The 13,898-nt window shown below is 44.7% G+C and overlaps 1 protein-coding gene across 4 annotated transcripts in view; it reads left to right on the plus strand.

Annotated features, from left to right (window-relative positions):
* AP2A2 (adaptor related protein complex 2 subunit alpha 2) overlaps positions 1 to 13,898 on the plus strand; it is a 270,817-nt gene that overhangs the window by 174,026 nt on the left and 82,893 nt on the right. The window lies entirely within an intron of this gene.

The raw sequence follows: 13,898 nt of genomic DNA on the forward strand, positions 1-13,898 counted from the left end.
CGCTGCTTTAACTGGTAATTGCGCGGTCATGCAATATTGCACCCAAACGAAATTTGCGTCCTTTTCTTCCCACAAATAGAGCTTTCTTTTGATGGTATTTGATTGCCTCTGCGATTTTTTTTTTTTTTTTTTGCGATATAAATGGAAAGAGCGAAAATTTTGAAAAAAAAAATATATTTTCTTCTTTTTGTTATAAGAAAAATCGAATAAACTAAATTTTAGTCATACATTGAGGGCAAAATTTATTCAGCCACATGTCTTTAGTAAAAAAAATGTCAATAAGCGTATATTTTTTGGTTTGCGCAAAAGTTATAGCGTCTACAAACTAGAGTACATTTTCTGGAATTTACACAGCATTTAATTTATGACTGCCGATCTCATTTCTTGAGGTGCTAAAATGGCAGGGCAGTACAAATCCCCCCCAAATGACCCCATTTTGGAAAGTAGACACCCCAAGGAAATTGCTGATGGGTATGTTGAGCCCATTGAATATTTATTTTTTTTGTCCTAAAGGATTGAATAATGACAAAAATAAAAATAAATTTTTTTTTTACAAAAAGTTGTCACTAAATGATATATTGCTCACACATGCCATGGTTATATGTGGAATTGCACCCCAAAATATATTCCGCTACTTCTCCCGAGTATGGGGATACCACATATGTGGGACTTTTTGGGAGTCTAGTCACGCACGGCACCCCGAAAACCAATCACCACCTTCAGGATTTCTAAGGGTGCAAATTTTTGATTTAACTCCTCACTACCTATCGCAGTTTCGAAGGCCATAAAATGCCAAAATAGCACAAAACCCCCCAAAATGACCCCATTTTGGAAAGTAGACACCCCAAGCTATTTACTGAGAGGCCTGTTGAGTCCATGGAATATTTTATATTTTGCCACAAGTTGCGGGAATATTACAAACTTTTTTTTTTTTTTGCACCAAGTTGTCACTAAATGATATATTGCTCACACATGCTATGGGCAGAAGTCAAATTACACCCCAAAATACATTCTGCTGCTTCTCCCGAGTACGGGGATACCACATGTGGGGGACTTTTTGGGAGCCTAGCCACGTACGGAACCCCGAAAACCAAGCACTGCCTTCCGGATTTAAATATAAAATGCTACCAAAAAACCTGTTAGCGATGGCAGGGATCAGGCCTGACTCTGCGATCGCTGCAGTTATGTGTTTAGTGTTTTGTAAGTGACAGTGATCGATCGATACTGCACTTGGGTGGGCTGGGCAGAGGGGCAAAACGCAGGTGCTAGCAGGTATCTGGGCTGATCCCGCTAACAATGCGTTTTTTTGGAACCCTAAACTGCTGGGGACGCTAGTATAGATCTGATCAGATCAGATATTGATCTGTTCAGATTCTATAGCACTACGGGAGGTGTATGCTTTGCGTGTGGGTGTTAGCGGTACTGGCACTAACCTAGCGCTGCCTGGGGCGACACAGACCCTGACCCTAAAACCTAATTGATATCACCCGCCGGGTGATCAGGGGGTTAAACCTTTATTGGGTAATAAATGGTGGGTGCCCTGATGCTATAAAAAACAAACTAACCAGAGTCACCCGTAACACTTATACGGTGATCAGTGGTGAAAGGGTTAACTAGGGGCAATCAGGGGGTTCAAATTTTTATTAGGTAGTATATGGGGGTCCCTGGCGCTATATAAAAACCTGACGGGGAACCTAAATAACTAACTGGCTAACCAGCGTCACCAGTGACACTTATACTGTGATCGCTGGTGAAAGGGGGTGAAAGGGTTAACTAGCAGCAATCAGGGGGTTAAAACCATTATTGGGTAGTATATCGGGGTACCTAGCGCTATAAAAACCTGGCGGTGAACCTAAAAAAATAACTAGCTACCTAGCGACACATGCAGCGATCAGAAAAATGATCGCTTAGTGACACTGGCAAAAGGGGGTGAAAGGGTTAACTAGCGGCAATCAGGGGGTTAAAACCATTATTGGGTAGTATATCGGGGTACCTAGCGCTATAAAAACCTGGCGGTGAACCTAAAAAAATAACTAGTTACCTAGCGACACATGCAGCGATCAGAAAAATGATCGCTTAGTGACACTGGCAAAAGGGGGTGAAAGGGTTAACTAGCGGCAATCAGGGGGTTAAAACCATTATTGGGTAGTATATCGGGGTACCTAGCGCTATAAAAACCTGGCGGTGAACCTAAAAAAAATAACTAGCTACCTAGCGACTGTAGCGACACTAATGCAGCGATCAGAAAAACGATCGCTTAGTGACACTGGCAAAAGGGGGTGAAAGGGTTAACTAGCGGCAATCAGGGGGTTAAAACCATTGTTGGGTAGTATATCGGGGTACCTAGCGATATAAAAACCTGGCGGTGAACCTAAAAAAATAACTAGCTACCTAGCGACACATGCAGCGATCAGAAAAATGATCGCTTAGTGACACTGGCAAAAGGGGGTGAAAGGGTTAACTCTAGGGGCAATCAGGGGGTTAAATCTTTATTGGGGGGTGATAGGGGGCTACCCTGGACCTAACACTAACTTGCCTGGCAGTTTTTACTGTCACAACTGACACTGAATGCATTGATCAGTAAAGAAATGATCAATGCAATCAGTGACACTGTGACTGGGGGGGAGGGGGGGCGGGGGGGGATCGGGGGGCGATCGGGGGGGTTTGTGTGCCTGTGTGTACCTACATGTCAGTGTAGTGTTGGTGCACACTTACTATTAGTCTTCTCCTCGTAGTCCGGTCAAAAAGACCGCCCCGAGGAGAATGACATCACTTCCTCCTTCCTGTGTAAACAATACACAGTGGGAGGAAGCTTCTCATTGGCCAGGAGCGATCCAGAGGGGGTGGCCGAAAACCAACGGCCATCCCCTCATCACGGAGCGCTCCTGGAGCGAACCGGACCGTCGTATCCAACATTGTGCCTGCCTGTGCCATTGTGTTGACGTACATTGGCAATACGGCGGTCCTGAAGTGGTTAAAGAATAACGCTACTCTTAAAAAAAAAAAAAAAAAAAAAAAAAAAATCCCCTTTAGATTCCTACCTTATGATGTTCTGAAGAAATGGCTAAGTGAATTGGAGTGACTTTATAATTATCAATCAGCTGCACCAAAAATTAAATTTTTAGTGCAGAGGATGCACAAAATCTGACTTGTATCTTAGTGTCAACGTCTGGGAAAATCGGCCAATCTCACAAGCAGGAAATTACATTTCTGGGGGGCGTTCTGTACACCGACCACTTCCACATTGCCATATAAAGATCTAAATATTAAAGTGACTAAAATGCCAACGCTAAATAAGAAAAATTGGTCACTTGAAAGCGTTCAGGACTATTTGAAGAAAGTGGACTGGACAAGAATCAATCCAGACAATCTCTCTTGGGAGGAAAGACAGGCTCTGAGGGGGGCTTAGAGCTGCCTAAAACCTTGTGCTCCTTAGTGAAGAATATTATGGACAGGAAGTGAGAAGACAGCTGGGTATGCAGGATACGTACAGTTGCCTAACCACCCACCAACACGTCTTCCAATTTGGTAAGAACTTTAAGACCCCTTTCACACTGAGGCAGTTTTCAGGCATTTTAGCACTAGAAATAGCAGCTATGAAGTGCCTCCCATGCCACCCCAGTGTGAAAGCCCAAGTGATTTCACATTGGGGTGGTGCGCTTACGGGACAGGAAAGTCCCGCAAGCTGCATCTTTGGGGCAGCTTTTGAAATGAATGGGCAGCGCTGCCAAAGCGCCTGAAAATGTAAAGTCTGAAATGGTGCTAGCAGCCTATATCAAACAATATACATCCTATTGAGTTGTGCCTTATACATCAATGTAATTGTGACATAAAAACAAATATGCACAAAATATGAAAAATGCTTCAGAAAAAAGTACAGTGGTGCTCCAGAACTTTTAACGAGTGAGGTGACTCCCCCTTCGGTGACCTCACTCACCAGAAATATTTAATGATGTGGGGATATGAAGAGTTTTCTGAGGAACCATCCTGCATATCCCCAGATCATTAGATCACTGCTTTTTTGATCCCAGACTTCAAAGCTGAGGATCTAATATTTCTGGCGTTGCCTCACTCGTTCAAAGTTCTGGAGCACATTGCATTTTTTTCTGAAGCACCAAGCACTTCATGTTTTTTTCATATTTCTTTTCGTACATCACGGGACACAGAGCCTTAGTAGTTATGTGGATTATGTTGGGTTATAGGCCACCTTCAGGTGATGGACACTGGCACACCCTAAGACAAGAAGTCCACTCCCTATATAACCCCTCCCGCTACTGAGTACCTCAGTTTTTCCGCTAGTGTCTAAGGTGTTGGTCACCAGTAAAGATGTGCTGTGCTGAGCTCCACTGGTGCAATCCTTGCTAGGGCTAGCTATGCAGCCGGATCCATTCAAAGTGTCTTTTAGGCTGAATTGAATGGTACCTGAGCCTCGTATCCAAAGAAAGAAGGTTTTCCTGTAAACGCTTCTCTTTTTAGAGCGCTAGAACCCGGGATCTAGTACTTATGGTATTAAGGCCATAAAGTTTTACTGGCGGGATGCTATTACAGGTCCAGGATTGTGGGTTCCCTGAGGGTCCCCGGCTCCTGAAGGTTTGTTAACGGAACCCACCGTGAATGGGTCTGTTGATTTTACCACAGAAAACCCTGTGGTGGGAAATTAAGTGGAGTTTTCCCATACATTTTTGAATTTTCTTATGAAAGGTCTCCTTTAACCACTTCAGCCTTGGACCAATTGTCAGCCTAAGGACCAGAGGTCTTTTTAGAATTTGGCACTGCTTTAACTGGTAATTACGCGGTCATGCAATGTTGTACCCAAACAAAATTTGCGTCCTTTTTTCCCCCCACAAATAGAGCTTTCTTTTGCTGGTATTTGATTGCCTCTGTGATTTTTTATTTTTTGCGATATAAACGGGAAAATGACAGAAAATGTAGGAAAAGAAAAAAGGATATTTTCTAATTTGTTATATGAAAAACCTAGTCATACGTTTAGGCTAAAATGTATTCAGCCACATGTCTTTAGTAAAAAAGTCAACAAGCGTGTGTGTGTGTGTGTGTATATATTGGTTTGTGCAAAAGTTATAGCTTCTACAAACTAGAGTACATTTTCTGGAATTTATGCAGCTTTTAATTTGACTGCCGACTCGACTCATTTCTTGAGGTGCTAAAATGGCAGGGCAGTACACCCCCCCCCCCCCCCAATGACCCCGTTTTGGAAAGTAGAGCCCATTGAATATTTTTTATTTTTTTGGTCCCAAGTGATTGAATAATGACAAATTTTGCTGCTTCTCCTGAGTATGGGGATACCACGTGTGGGGCCCCTAAAACCAATCACCACCTTCAGAATTTCTAAGGGAGCAAATTTTTGATTTCACTCCTCACTACCTATCACGAAGGCCATAAAATGCCAAGATAGCACAAAACTCCCCCAAATTTCCCCATTTTGGAAAGTAGACACCCCAAGCTATTTGCTGAGAGTCATGGTGAGTAGTTTACAGCTCTCATTTGTTTTTGACAATGAAGAAAGAAAAGAAAAAACATTTTTCATTCAATTTTAAAAACTTTTTGACAAAAAGCGAGATGTGCAAAATACTCACCATACCTCTCAGCAAATAGCTTGGGGTGTCTACTTTCCAAAATGGGGTCATTTGGGGTGGGGGGGGGTTATGCCATCTGGGAATTCCATGGCCCCCGAAACGGCAGTGAGGAGTGAAATAAAAAATTTACACCCTTAGCTTTAAGGCGGTGCTTGGTTTTTGGGGTCCCCGTACGTGGCTAGGCTCCCAAAAAGTCTCACGTATGGTATCCGTATCCCCATACTTGGGAGAAGCAATAGAATGTATTTTGGGGTGTAATTCCATATATGCCCATGGCATTTTTGAGCAACATATCATTTCCCGCAACTTGTGTCAAAATATAAAATATTCCATAGACTCGACATGCCTCTCAGCAAATGGCTTGGGGTGTCTACTTTCCAAAATGTGGTCATGGGTGGGGGGGGGGGGGGGTCTTGGCACTGATCTTGGTCTTCTAACCACTTGAAGACCAAGCATATATATATATATATATATATATATATATATATATATATATATATATATATATATATATATATATAGTGGGTGTTGCATTTTTTTTCCCCACACAGTATTTGTGCAGCGATTTTCCAAACGCGTTTTTTTGGGGGGGGGGGAAATACTTTTTTTTTTTTTTTTTTTTTCTTTCATTTTAATACACTAAAACACACTATATTGCCCACATTTTTGATGAAATAAAAGATCTTAGGCCAAGTACATGGATACCAAACACGACAGGCTTTAAAATTGCACACAAATGCGCAGTGGCGACAAACTACATTTACAGGTTACCACAATAGAGTTACAGAGGAGGGCTACTGCTAAAATTACTGCCCTCGATCTGACCTTTGCGGTGATACCTCACATGCATGGTGCAATTGCTGTTTACATATGAGGCCAGACCGACGCTTGGGTTCGCCTTTGCGCAAGAGCAAGGGGGGAAAGGGGTTTTTTTTTTTTTTGTTTTTTTTTATCTCAGGGAATGTAAATATCCCCTATGATAGCAATAGGTAGTGACAAGTGTTAGGATTATTCTTCTCTTGTGATCAGTCAAACTCCAGATGTATTAAGAAGCAGACAATTTATTTCTGATGTGTCACACAAAAGGATGATGCCTACAAGCCGAAAGATATAGTAAGAATCGCACAAAGATGTATATCCCCCCACTCCTAATATCTACAATAATATAGTTACAAGCTTCTATTGGCTGAGGAAATGCAGATAGCGTGCCTGGTACAAAATGGTACTTTATTTGGCTAATTAGTGTTTCCTGTACAGTCTTGTTTTACCATATATGGTTAAGCCCAATTATCCTGCAACTTACTATGGAGTTAAAGTAAAACGATACAGCAAGTTAATACAACAATGTGCTCAGAAGTCATCTTAAAAATCAGTCTCGGGGTTATTGTTCTAATAGTTTTCTCTAATAGTCACACAATAAACATTTAAACCTTTTCTAACAGGTACTTTTTATTTTTTTTAAAATTGGGGCCTATTAGACCCTAGATCTTTCCTCTGCCCTCAAAGCATCTGACCACACCAAGGTCGGTGTGAGAAAATGCTTTCCCAATGGCGCTGTTCGGGGGAGGGGGGGACATCCCCTCTCACTGCTTGTAAAAGCGGTCTAGAGGCTAATTAGCCGCTAGGATTGCTTTTACAAGAAAGCCGATCACTGGCTGAAAAGATTGATACCAAGATGATACCTAAACCCGCAGGCATCATTCTGGTATAATCATTCAAAGTCCAACAACATACCAGTACGTTGCTGGTCCTTGTTGGACATATATTCATGCAGCCTATTGGCTGAATGAAAGAGATTGGTGGGTATGCCCACCATTAGAATACCTCCCTTCATCCACCCACTTCTAATGATGGGCATACATGCACCATTTATATATGCCGAAGCAAGGGGGCATCCTCCCGCAAGTTATGCCACGTACACACGGTCATGCTTTTCCACGGGCAAGCAGCATTAGGAGCAAATCACTCCTCCACCCCTGCTGCCACCATGCTTCGGCATATATACTCTTTTTTTGTGTGGTGGTGAAATCACCTCCTACAGCGTTGGAGTCACTGCTTTATGTATCATGGGAGCAAACGCTGTTGCTGTCAAGATGAATAAATACGCACTGCAACTGAATGGCGTACCTGCTAAGCAAATTATGGTTAACGTTAAAACAAAGTAACTTTACAGTAACAGTAAGACCTTACCATACCATACCTGCAAAGCAAATGCCCAAAAAACCATAGTAAAATATAAAACCTTTAACGCAACTTGTGCCTAAAATAAATATATCCCGAAGCATGGGGGCATCCTCCCACAAAAAAGTTATGCTGCATACACATGGTCAGACTTTTCCATGGGCAAGCCTCCGTTGGAATTTCGACTGTATGTATGCAGCATTAGGAGCGAAATCGATCCTCCGCTCCTGCTGCCCCCATGCTTCAGCATATATGCTCCTTTTTTTTTTTTTAAACTGTGGTAGTGAAATCGCCTCCTACAGCACTGGATTCACGACTTTATGCATCGTTGGAGCAAACGCTGTTGCTGTCAAGATAAATCCGCGCTGCAGCTGAATGGCGCACCTGAAAACAAAAAAAATGGTTAACAATAAATCACAGTAAAGTATAAAAAAAAATTACATACCTGAAAAGCAAGCATGATAAAACATTGCAGAATAGAATACAGTATAAAAGCAACAATAAAGAGAGCCTGCTTGCTTGATGGAGCACGGCTGTCAAACAACCTCAGCCTGTTTATACATGAAACCGGTCGCACCCACCTCATGTCTTCTCTCTCCGCTGGCGCTCCAGACTTCGTTCTGCTTTGAACTGCGCTCCACGGCCGGCGTCTGTGCCACTTCCTGGCCGCTACATCTACAGTGCCTCAGCTTGACACGAAAATGTGAGTTGCCTGTATTAAATACGTTTTTATAATTAAAGTGTATGTTATCTCTACACCCAGAGGTGCCTCTTCCTTTGCCTTTTTTCTATCACAGAACCCCGTATCTGGCACGCTTGCTGGGAACTTACTGTTTGAAATACAAGCGGCCAGAAAATTTAATCAGGCACTCATCAATGCAGACCACTTGATCGGGAGTAAACAAGGCTGCAAAACGTTCGTTTGTGGTTTATGAGGGGCTGAATTTTGTAGAGCCGATCATATTCAGGGTCTTCACGAGGACGAGAAAATTAATTGTCGTTGAAGTGCATGAACCGCAAGATCTGCTTGTATCGTTTCCTGGACATGGAGGCAGAAAACACGGGCATATGGTCATTTGGGCTCGTGGACCAATACGACCGCAACTGAATATATGTATGCCCATGTTGAGGGAAAGGCCCAGAAAGGTCTTAAATTCGGAAACCGTAATTGGTTTCCAATCTCTGGCAAGGGAAGGCAACTGGGCATTATCGGCGATGAATTGACCAGAATATAAATTAGTTTGGTCTACAATAGATCTATAGAGATCTTCCGTGAAAAACAGTGAATAAAAATCAAGTGGCGTAAAATCACCGGTTTCCACTTGAATACCGGGTTGGCCAGCGAATGGGGGAAGTACGGGTTCTGCAGAAGTGGTGGGCACTCAATCAGGATTGGCGAATTATGCAGGAAGGACACTATGGGCACCACGGGTCTGCCTTTGTCTTCTTCTTGGTGGCAGTGGGACACTACTTGTGTGTCAGGTCACCTTGAGGCGAGGTGACAGATGCACACCGTAGGGATCAGGAGTGCACCGCAAGGTTGTGGACCCTACGGCTGACTGCTGCAGACGGGAGACAGATCCCACTGGGGTTAGAGCGTAAGATTCCCTGGGGCGCGGAGTCTAAGAGCCAGCAGGTGTTCACCAGCGCCTCTAGTGGTGAGGATGGACTTGGCTGCAACTGGCTCCAGGTCGCGACCCCCAGCGTCCCCCAGCTCACACCCACAGTAGGCAACAGGAGGGTAGGAATAGTAAGGGAAAAAGCCAAGGTCGGGGCCACAAGCAGACGGGAATAATCAGGGACACACCAAAAGGTCCGGATCACAGGCAAACAGGGATAGTCAAGGACATGCCAAAGTCGGTAAGGGAACTACAGAAGAGCACACGGCAGGTAACAGGAAGCTAACACACAAAGGAATACACAATGGTTGATCAGCACTCTTGGCTTGCAGTGCACAGGTTAATATAAGGTTCCCTGATAGGGCCTGGGGTGGAGCCATCCTTAGAGGAGAGGTTATAAAAACCACCAGGTGGAAGTGGCTGGCGTCTTAGTCTGAACACATGAGGGGAGGTAAGCAAACAGGAAGATCACTGCATAACCATGACATTGTGCTTGCCACCTCGCCAGCTTGAACTGCACTTATGGGACTCACCATATCACCAAGTGTTACTGCAGTGCTGGATGTACGTCCAGGGTGTACTAGGCCGACGGTGCTTGCCAGTTCACCAGAAGGAATAGCGGTGCTGGGTACTGGCTCTCTGCTCCATACGAGGGACCTGCGGTTCTTGCAACTCAACAAAATCATCAGAAGGTTGGGATTGGGTACGCCTGACCTTCGCAGGGACCTCACCTTTGTCATCAGAGCTATCTGTCATGGTGCCACTGTTATCTACAGGATCATATTCTAAACCTGAATCTTACAGATGAGTGACCTCCTCTTCACTATCTGTCATGCTCAGAAACGTGTAGGCCTCTTCACTAGTGTACCTTCGATTTGCCATTTTGGGCTCTAAATTTACTGGTACAACTAGTGAGATTCACAGGTAAAAAAAGCACCTAGGCTGTCAGCAACTGTAATATAAAACGCTACCAAAAAAAACTTAGCGATTGCGGGGATCAGGCCTGACTCTGCAAACGCAGGTGTGTGTGTTGTGTTTTGTGAGTGACAGTGGTTAATGGATACTGCACTTGGCTTGGCTGTGCGTAGGGGAAAAACACAGGTGCTAGCAGGTATCTGGGCTGATCCCGCTAACAATGCGTTTTTTGGAACCCTGAACTGCTGGGGATGCTAGTATAGCTTTGATCAGATATTGATCTGTTCAGATACTATACCACTAAGGGAGGAGTATGCTTTGCACGTGGGTGTTAGCGGTATTGGCACTAACCTGATGCTGCCTGGGGTGACGCAGACCTTAAAACCAATTGATGTCACCCGCCGGTTGATCAGGGGGTTAAACCTTTATTGGGTAATACATGGCGGGTGCCCTGACACTATAAAAAGCAAGCTAACTAACCAGCATCACCTGTAACACTTATACGGTGATCACTGGTCAAAGGGTTAACTAGGAGCAATCGGGGTTAAAACCTTTATTAGGTTGTATATGGGGTTACCTGACGCTATAAAAACCTGGCGGTGAACCTAAAAAAAAATAACTGGCTACCTAGCGGCACTAATGCAGGGATAAAAAAAAACGACCGCTTAGTGACACTGGCAAAAGGGAGTGACAGGGTTATCTGGGGGGCTACCTTGGACCTAAAGGGGCCTAAAGCTAACTGCCCTGACACTTTTTACAGTCACAAATGACACTAAATGCAGTGATCAGTAAATAAATGACCACTGCAATCAGTGACCCTGTGACTGGGGGTGCAGGGGGGTGATCTGGGGGATGATTGGGGGGTGGAAAGTGTGCCCATGTGTACCTGGTGTCAGTGTAGTGTTGTGCACTTACTATGTCTTCTCTGCTCGGCGCTCCGGTCAAAAAGACCGCCATGAAGATAGTGACATCACTTCCTCCTGTCAGGAGCGATCGCGAGGGGGTGGCTAGAAATCAATGGCCGCACCCTCATCACGGAATGCTCTTTAAGCGTAACGGACCGCCACTGGGGGGACCCCCCACCCGCTGGAAGGCAGGCATGTACAGGTACGTTGATGTGCCTGTCTGTGCCATTGTGCCAACGTATATATGTACAGGCAGCGGTCCTTAAGTGGTTAATTAGTAAATGTTGTCATGCCTGTGTCAGCACTGGGGGCTGTATGGAACTCGTACCTTCTCATGCTTCCTCAAAGAGTTCACGCTGTGTTTGGGAAACGGCAGGCTTCCTTTTCTCTCCAGCCCGGAGCAGACCTCCGGTAAGTGTTGGGGGGGGGGGGTTTCCTCCTCGCCAGACACCCCACCTGTTCTGTATTCTCCCCTCTTTTTGTGAGGAAGAGCATCAGGAGAAAAACGGGGGACATAAAATGATCAGCCTGCTACCCTACTTGGTGGCTTCCAGGCTCCCTCCTCACCATTTTTCCCCTCTTAGCCCTTGTACACACGGTCGGAGATTCCGACAACCAAATCCGTCGGATTTTGTCCGAAACTGTTGCATACACATGGTCGGACAAAGTTGTCGGAAAATCCGACGTGATGACGTTATTTCGCTAGGACGGGACTACTTTCAGGCTAGTAGCCAATAGCTTTGGTGTAGGAATTTGATTTGAGCATGCGTGGCACTTTGTCCGACCGGCGTTCTCTACACATGATCGGAGTATGTCCAAGTTGGAAAACTTGGTCCGTCGGATACTCAGACGGAAACAGTCCGATGTAGACCACACACAGTCGGAATATCCGACAAAACGGTCCGATCGGACACATTCCATCGGAATCTCCGACCGTGTGTACAAGGGCTTAGAGTGATCTAGTGGGATCAGAGGCCCACACTTTTTTTAATAAAAAAAAGAGGGGGGCAGTAGGTGACGGAGGGGGTGGGGCTTAGCTCGGCGTTGGCGTCGTCCAGTGTGGTAATGAGTATTTTTATAAGCCCCATTATTACTGATGCAGGCTGACTGAGGGACACAAGAACAAGAGGGGCATAAAAGAGGTTTGGTGACAGGCATTCCTTTTGACACATTTACTATTGCATCAGGCTGAGCATTAATAGCAGCAGCAGGGCTGGACTATTGCTCAAGCAGTGGATGGGTTCCTTCTGGTAGTACCTCTGCTTTGTGCTTCGGCTATGGTCAGAAGGGGGGATAAAAACACCTAAAAAAAGGGCTATAGAATGACTTCTACAGCCACAGGGAAGCCTAGAACCATCTCAAAAAAGATGGCATCCTCCCCTGATAGTGCTTTGGCTGGGCGGTGTGAGCCATCAGGAACGTCGGGTGGTGCAGCTGCTCTTAACACTGCAGCCCCTGTATGTATTACTCAAGAGGTTTTTTTTCCTCAACCATTTTAGGCTTGAAAAAAGATTGATGCCTTAATCTCATCCCAGAGTGGGACTTAGCATAACAGGTCCCCGTCCATTACCCAGGACCCTCAAACTGAGGAACGGGGGCGAGAGATGACGAAATTCTCTGAGGACCAGGAAGAGGCTGAAGACTCCTCTTTTGAAGAGTCTAATACGGATGGATCGGGTTCACAAGAAGGGTTGCTGGTACAATCTTTTGCTGAATTGGTCCGCTCCACATTTTCTTTTTTAGCTGAATCAGTCCATGAGCCCACTTCTTGTTTGGGTTCGCTAAAGCCTCCCCAAGCTATTCATACTTTTTCCTATCCATTCATTGTATTCTGAGTGGGAGAACCCAGATAGTTTTTTCCTCCAAAAAAGTTTTCAACACTTTATCCTATGGAGGAAGAGTTTAATAAGAAATTAGGAATTCCAGCAACTGACGCTGCTATATCCTCTGTGAACAAAAACTTGACTTGTCCGGTAGACAATGCTCAAATACTGAAGGATCCACTAGATAAGAAGTTGGCATACCTATTTAAAAACAATATTTCTCTGGCAGGTTCAGTGATTCAGCCTGCGCTGGCAGCAATCGGGGTGTGTCAGTCCTTAAAAGACCAGTTTAAAGAAGTGCTCAAGATTATTCCTGATCAGCAGGCCCAAGATTTGACCAGGATATCAGAAATGTTATGTTTTACAGTAGACGCTATGAGAGATTCTGTTCTCCAGAACCTCACGACTTATGCTCAGGCTGGTGCATGTGTGTAGAATTCTGTGGTTGAAAAAATGGTCAGCTGAAGCGCCATGCAAAAAAAGCTCTTGGCTATTTTTTATTTTTTTTTCCATTTCACAGTGAACGGTTGTTTGGAGACGATCTGGATAAATACATCCAAAGAATTTCTATTGGAAAAAGTTCCCTTTTACCAGTTAAGAAGAAATTTAAGTATTTTTCTTATAAACAAGCTTCTTCAGTGCCAGGAACATCAGCCTCCAGGCAGTCGTGACGGCTTCCACCGTCAAGTTCAAGAGGTAAATCTCAGGGTCAACCCCAGGGTCAAAAGAGGCCCTGGGGAGGAAACCCACAAAACAAAATGGTAAAACCTCCTTATGAAGGCTCGCTGGCTCGAGGGTGGGGGTGGGGGGAGACTTCTGCAGTTCTCAAGGGTCTGGCAGGAACCGTGTCGAGACAAATGG

The sequence above is a fragment of the Lithobates pipiens genome, unplaced genomic scaffold (genome assembly GCF_037356315.1).
Source record: "Lithobates pipiens isolate NorthernLeopardFrog02 unplaced genomic scaffold, aLitPip1_a1.2 Scaffold_10, whole genome shotgun sequence".
NCBI classification, from domain to species: domain Eukaryota; kingdom Metazoa; phylum Chordata; class Amphibia; order Anura; family Ranidae; genus Lithobates; species Lithobates pipiens.